Below are 7,169 nucleotides of genomic sequence, written 5' to 3'. Positions count from 1 at the left end.
GCTTGTCTGCCTAACTTTGCATCATCGGTGAACTTCGCCAGAATGCCCACAGTCCCTTCATCCAGATCATTAATATATAAAGTGAACAGCTGCGGCCCCAACACTGAACCCTACGGGACACCACTTGTCACCAGCTGCCATTCCAAGAAAGAACCTTTTATCCCAACTCTCTGCCTTCTGTCAGACAGCCAATCCCCAATCCATGCCAGTAGCTCACCTCGAACACCATGGACCCTCCCCTTACTCAGCAGTCTCCCGTGAGGCGCCTTATCAAAGGCCTTTTGTAAATCTAGGTAGATAACATCCACTGGGTTTCCCTGGTCTAACTTACTTGTTACCTCTTCAAAGAATTCTAACAGGTTTGTCAGGCATGACCTCCCCTTACTAAATCCATGCTGACATTTTCTAATCCAACCCTGCACTTCCAAGAATTTAGAAATCTCATCCTTAATGATGGATCCTAGAATGTAACCTACAACCGAGGTTAGGCTAACTGGCCTGTAATTTTCCATCTTTTATCTTGATCTTTTCTTAAACAAGGGGTTTACAACAGTGATTTTCCAATCATCTGGGTCTTTCCCTGACTCCAGTGATTTTTGAAAGATTGAAAATAGCCTCTACTATTTCCTCAGCCACCTCCCTCAGAACTCTAGGCTGGAGACCATCGGGACCAGGAGATTTATCAATTTTTAGACCTTTTAGCTTTTCTAGCACTTCCTCTTTTGTAATGGCTACCATATTCAAATCTGCCCCCTGACTCTCCTTAATTGTTAGGATAATGCTCATGTCTTCCACTGTGAAGACTGACACAAAGTATTTACCAAGTTCTTCAGCCATTTCCTTATCTCCCTTCATGAGCCTTCCTGCATCAATTTGGAGCGGCCCAATTTCTACTTTTGCTTCTCTTTTGTTTCTTATGTATTGAAAGAAACTTTAACAATCATTTCTAATATTACTGGCTAGCTTACCTTCATATTTGATCCTCTCCTTCCTATTTCTATGTCTTTGTTAACCTCTGTTTGTTTTTGTCGCCTTCCCAATCTTCTGATTTCCAGTGCTCCTGCCCACTTTGTAGGCTCTCTCTTTCCCTACGATACATTTCCTGACTTCCTTTGTCAGCCCTGGCTGTTTAATTCCCGCCCCCTGACGGATAATGTTTCTGCCAAGAGAAGACTGAGGGAGTTTGGGATCCAGTACTCTCTGAGGTATCCAGCGGTGCTCCGATAACCTTACATGGATCCGTACATCTCTTTGATACATCGGAGAAGGCAAGAGACTTTGTGGACAAATTAACCGAATCGGAACAATTTAGTATCTACAAATAGTGTTGTTTGGTTATGTCTTTGTTGTTTTTTAAAAACACAGAGGAAGCCCAGTTGAAGCTTTCTTTTCCTTGTTTTCCCAATTGGTAATAATCCGATTTAAACTATGTTTGGTGGCGGTTGAGGTGTGTACTTTCAATTTCTAAGTGAAGTGATCCCAGAGGATGGGTGGGGTATTTACCCCATCGATCTTAAATGGTTTTTCCTTTATTCATATTGCTATTCTATGGTATATTTACTTTCTATTCTGCTTGTGTTTGTGGTACAGCTCTAGCTAGAAGGAGGGAAAATTGTTGGGATGGCTAGATGCCCACTTATGGGCAGTTTGGGATGGGTAGTTGCCCCCTTTGGGCAGGAAGTGAGTTCCCCTATTCAGCACCATTGGCGCTTTATATGGTGGTTTGTATTGCTTTTAATCTTTGATAGTTTTGTAGGTTTGTTAAATGTCGTGGTTTCAGTTTATGTAGTTTTTATATTTGATGGATAATATGACACTAAGGCTCAGTGATTTGTGGTTCAAGTTCCTCCTCTCTGGAATTTAAATGTTACTGCAGAAGGTTATGGTTAATGACTTGATTAAATGGTGAACTTGGAATATCAAGGGAAGTCACTCACCAATTAAGAGGAAGAAGGTACTTTTGAGTCTTAGAAAGGAGAAAGTGGATATTCCTTTGTTACAGGAGACGCACTTGGATGACAGGGAGCATTTGAAACTACAGCAGAATGGCCTTGATTGGGTTTACTTCACATCATTTAATACCAGAAGTAGGGGAGTGGCTGTATTGGTGAGGAGGAATCTCCCAGTTAAGTTGCTAGAGTGTGTTAAAGACACACACGCAGGTGGTTTGTAATTCTTATAGCCTTGATAAATGCGGAGGAATATGGTGTTTAAATGTTTATTGCCCTCCAGCTCATCCCCTCAACTTTTTGCCAGATGCGTTTTCTAAATTGATCAGTCTGGAGTCCTGGCATATCATTAACGGAGGAGATTTTAACAGTCTCATGGATCCCACAGTACAGAGGTTGCCCAAAGGCCCCCCGATACCCTCTGTACAAACTAAACAATTAGTGGATCTGTGTGTGGAGTGAGGGTTGGTGGACATCTGGAGGTGTCCCCACCCTACAGGCAGGGATTTATTGCTTTTTTTTCCAATCCACACAGATGTCACACCAGGATTGATTTTTTTCCAATCCCCGTGGCAACCCTGGACTTGGTGGCATCTTGTACGATCGGTAATATTACCATCTCTGACCACACTCCAGTGTACCTGTTGGTTAAGATTAAGGACGTTACAGTGGGTCCAAGGCACTGGCGAATGGATCCCTTTATCCTCAAGGATAATACATTTGTGGAGCATTTCTCTCGGGAATTTTGGGCGTTCCTAGACATGAACTCACACTCGGTTAGTAGCCCATCCTTCCTTTCGGAAATTGCCAAAGCCTCTGCCAGTGGGTCAGTTATTTCCTACACTGCCAGTAGGAGGCGGCAGAAGGGTGAGCAGCAATGTCTCCTCGAAGCACGGTTGAAGGCAGCTGAGAAGGCCTACTTTAACAGGCTCTCGTTGGTCAAGTTACAGAGGATTACAGCGCTGCGGTCTGCATTGAATTCCGGGCTCACGCAGACAGCAAAGAACGAGCCTACTTTTGCAACGCAAATGTTATATGATCATGGTGACAGGCCTGGCAAATACTTAGCATATCTCGCTAGGAAAAGGAGCGCCCCTCAAGCCATTACGGTGATTAGGGAAAGGTCTGGGAACCGAACATGTGACTCCAAAAAGATTAAAGTGTCATTCCAGAGATTTTACTCTAAGTTATACCAATCTGAGGTTTGTGAGGAGTGGCGGGCCAAAATGGAGGCTTTATTCAAGGATCTGGAGCTCGCGGGTGTGACCCCTGAACGAGAGTCTTTTCTCAATGTCCCCTTATCAGAGCAAGAGGTATTTAGATTTAGATTACAGTGTGAAAACAGGCCCTTCGGGCCAACAAGTCCACACCGACCCGCCGAAGCGAAACCCACCCATACCCCTACGTTTACCCCTTTCCTAACACTACAGGCAATTTAGTATGGCCAATTCACATGACCCTACACAGCTTTGGATGGTGGGAGGAAACAGGAGGAAACCCACACAGACACGGGGAGAACGTGCAAACTCCACACAGTCAGTCGCCTGAGGCGGGAATTGAACCCGGGGCTCTGGCACTGTGAAGCAGCAGTGCTGACCACTGTGCCACCGTGCCACCCACAGGTGCAGGAGGCTGTGAAGCAGCTTCAGAGTGGAAAGTCAGCCGGTCCTGATGGACTTCCCAGCGAATTCTAGCAGGAATTTATAAACATATTGTCAGGCCCGATGTTCAACATGTTTAATGACTCATACAGCCATGATTGTCTCCCGCCATCTCTGAGAGAGGCCAATATTTCGCTTATTCTTAAAAAAGGGAAGGTCCCGGGGGACTGTGCTTTGTACAGGCCCATTTCACTCTTAAATGTGGACTTTAAAATCCTCTCCAAGACCCTTGTGTTAAGGCTGGAGACTGTGTTACCTTCTATTGTTAAAGAGGACCAGACAGGCTTCATAAAGGGCCGCAGATCCTCCAATAATGTTAGGAGGCTGCTTAATGTAATTCAAGCGTGTCAACAACAGGCAATATAGGGATTGGGGATTTCTCTAGATACAGAGAAGGCGCTTGACCGAGTTAAGTGGCCGTACATAAGAGTTTATTGTATGTGGACGATGTTCTAATTCTCTCGTCAAATCCAGCAGTTTCAGTACCTCGCCTGTTAGCATGCATCTGTGTGTTTGGCACCTTTTTGGGGGACAAGATTAATCTTGCAAAATCAGAGGCTATGCCTATGGGTGGTCTTATGAAGGTGTTAAGTCTTGAGGGTGAATATCGATTCCCATTTAAATGGTCACTGGGGGGTTTTGTGTATTTGAGCATGTTCATTACTCCAGTTCTGAATTGGCTGTTCAAAGCCAAGTTTGTTCAATTATTTGACAAAATCAAACAAGACCTTCAAAGATGGAGGCGCTTCTGGTCTCGTGGTTGGGTTGGATAGCGCTTATTAAGATGAATATTCTCCCCCGTGTACTATACCCTATATGGATGCTCCCCCTGATTTTCGATAAGCAAACATTCAGGAGACTGAAAGGCTGGTTCAGCCCCTTTATTTGACATCATCAGTGGCCACTCATTAAATTAGTTAAACTGCAATTGTCTCACAGACTGGGGGGGAGTGGATCTCCCAGACATTAAAAGCTACCAAGTAAGCTCGCTTTTATCCTACATGAGTGATTGGGCTTGTGGGGACCCTCTTTCAATATGGTTAGATATTGAAACCTCCCAGGCTAAGGTGACCCCTTACTCGCTTGCTGTGTTTGGACAAAATGAGGACAGTTAGGGAATATTGCCATAACCCAATAGTTATCAATACTGTTAAAACATGGAGGGCAATTCGGCAGGGGGAAGGCAATATTGGCAAGACATCTTCTCTTACACCGGGTATGCCGGGTTTTCAATCGGGGATGATAGATTCAGGATCCAAACATTGGGCAGCTAGGGGTGTGTCTTGCGCGGGTGATTTGTTTGAGGGAGACACAATGATGTCCTTCGATCAGTTAGCACAGAAACACAAGCTACCTAACAGGGACCTCTTTCGTTTATTTCAAGTTAGAGATTTTATTCAAAAAAAGACGACACTTTTGACTGATCCCTCCAAATCCGACATAGAGAGAGGGGTGATTTAGCCCTATATCCTGCAGACCCCACAAAGTTCTGTATTTTTCTGACACAACATCCCACCAAACCCAACACAGACCTGGGGACGTTTCCAGGGGAGATGAGAAATCGACTTGACATCAGACAAAGAAGATCAGCCGTGAAGACAAGGCTTAAAAGTTAGACATCCCAGATGGGACTTGAACCCATAATCACAGGCTTAGGAGGCCAACGCCTTATCCATTAGACCACTGGGACCACACCTACAAAACTGAAATGGCAGCCTGTAAATACTGCACCCTGAAGCTCTCATATTGTGTTCTTCTCTGAGTTTTATACTCACACTGATTGGTTGTTCCCCCTTCCATCTCATGCTAAATCATTGGCTGCTTGATAAATTGATCCCGCCTCCCATTTCTCCCCAAACGGACAGACGAGAAATCCACCAAACTCCAACTTTGCACAACTCAGGTCTGAGGAAAATGGAGCAGACAGGAAAATAGCAAAGGGCTCAATGTTATTTTGTGCAGCACTTTCAAGATATTTGCAGTTCGTGGGGAAGGAGGAAGTGGAGATGTTGCAAAAAGCTGCATTGAGGACAAATCAACACAATCTTAGCAGGCATTCAGCCCATTGGGGCTGTGCTGTCTCTTTCAGACAATTCACCTCAAGATCTCCCAAACCCTGGAATTACCTTGTGCAAGTTTCTACTAAAGAGCATTTGCCATAATCTCGAAGCAGGCAAGTGATTTTGAACGGAGTAGTTGAAAAATCCAGTCAATTTGGATTGAGATGGAGTTGATATGGGACGAAAATCAGCCACCACAAAGACCAGGCTTAAAAAGTCAACACCCCAAAAGGGATTAGAACCACCAATCCACTACATCAAAAGCTACAGTCTGACCCATTAAGCCACAAAAACCCAGTGCCAATACTCTACTGGGAATAGTTGATCTTAAACGAGAGATACAGCCGAGTATATTCCAAGATCTGTAACGACACACTGAGGGATGCACTAAAGTTTTGGGCAGCTGCCGCCAAGGTGTAACAGGGAAACAACACAGTCTCAGGTCTTTCTGACAAATTATCACATCGTTCTTTCAGTTCTCAGACTCTCTTGGTGCCTGACAATGAACAGAGATCGGTTCCTGCCCAAGTACAAAATGCCTTTTTTCTTCACGACACAGAACTTTGAGAAATGTCAAAATTCCAGTGTTTTGTTGGTTCTTTTCTCTCTGCACAGACTGTACACAACTGATTTAGAACCTTTGTCTGCATTTCTATTTGATTTTTTATGAAAAAAGTATATGTTTTAAATAAACAAAATCTGGAGAGAGAGAAGATCTGCCCGAAATTGCGAGCCCCCCCTTTGTGGAAGAGAGCCAGCCCTATATCGGGACAGGAAGGAGATTCCAATGGCCCAACATGGATTGTTCCAGTTAATACCCTCACCTCCTTGACCACAAAGTGAAGTGGGAGATGGCACTGGGCAGGGTGACACTAGGCACACGGACACACAAGATGGCCGCTGAGCCATAAGTTGGCCACTTGGTACACAAGATGGCCGCCGGACCACAATATGGAGAGAGACAGCAGAGCAAACACAGACACTGCCTGGGGCCACCAGAATGTCAGCACAATGCACTCACAACCGAGTTGATTAGTTTAAGGCGGATGGGAGATACAATACACATGAATAACATATACTGCCTGCCGAAGGGTCTGGGTCCAGCCAACACCTTTGATTGAAATGCTAACTGTTAGATACAGACTCAATACAGAGTGATAATAGCCAGGGCTGCAGTAATCGTCCTTCTCAGGAGAGCGATTAGAGCCCATTACTACAGCAACGGGCTTCCGCGCAGACGCTGAAACTGGCAACAACTGCACTGAAATTAACAAAGGCCACACTGGAACTAACAATAACTGCACCGAAACGATCAAGGATTCTGCAATGTTTACAATAAACAAGCCATGTTACAGAGACAATAACCTCATCACTGAGCTATTATATCACAAAATGTATAACAGTATCTTGACATGTGCTCCGGGTTGAGAGAAGAATCACAGCTGACCACTGTGCTGTTGGTGCCGCTCTCTCCCCGGAGCTCCGGGATTTCCTTGTAC

The sequence above is a fragment of the Chiloscyllium plagiosum genome, unplaced genomic scaffold, assembly GCF_037043375.1.
Source record: "Chiloscyllium plagiosum isolate Xiang-an unplaced genomic scaffold, Cpla_swu_hap1 HiC_scaffold_33, whole genome shotgun sequence".
In the NCBI taxonomy this organism is placed as follows: Eukaryota; Metazoa; Chordata; class Chondrichthyes; order Orectolobiformes; family Hemiscylliidae; genus Chiloscyllium; species Chiloscyllium plagiosum.
Note: the sequence above shows the minus strand (reverse complement) of the source record.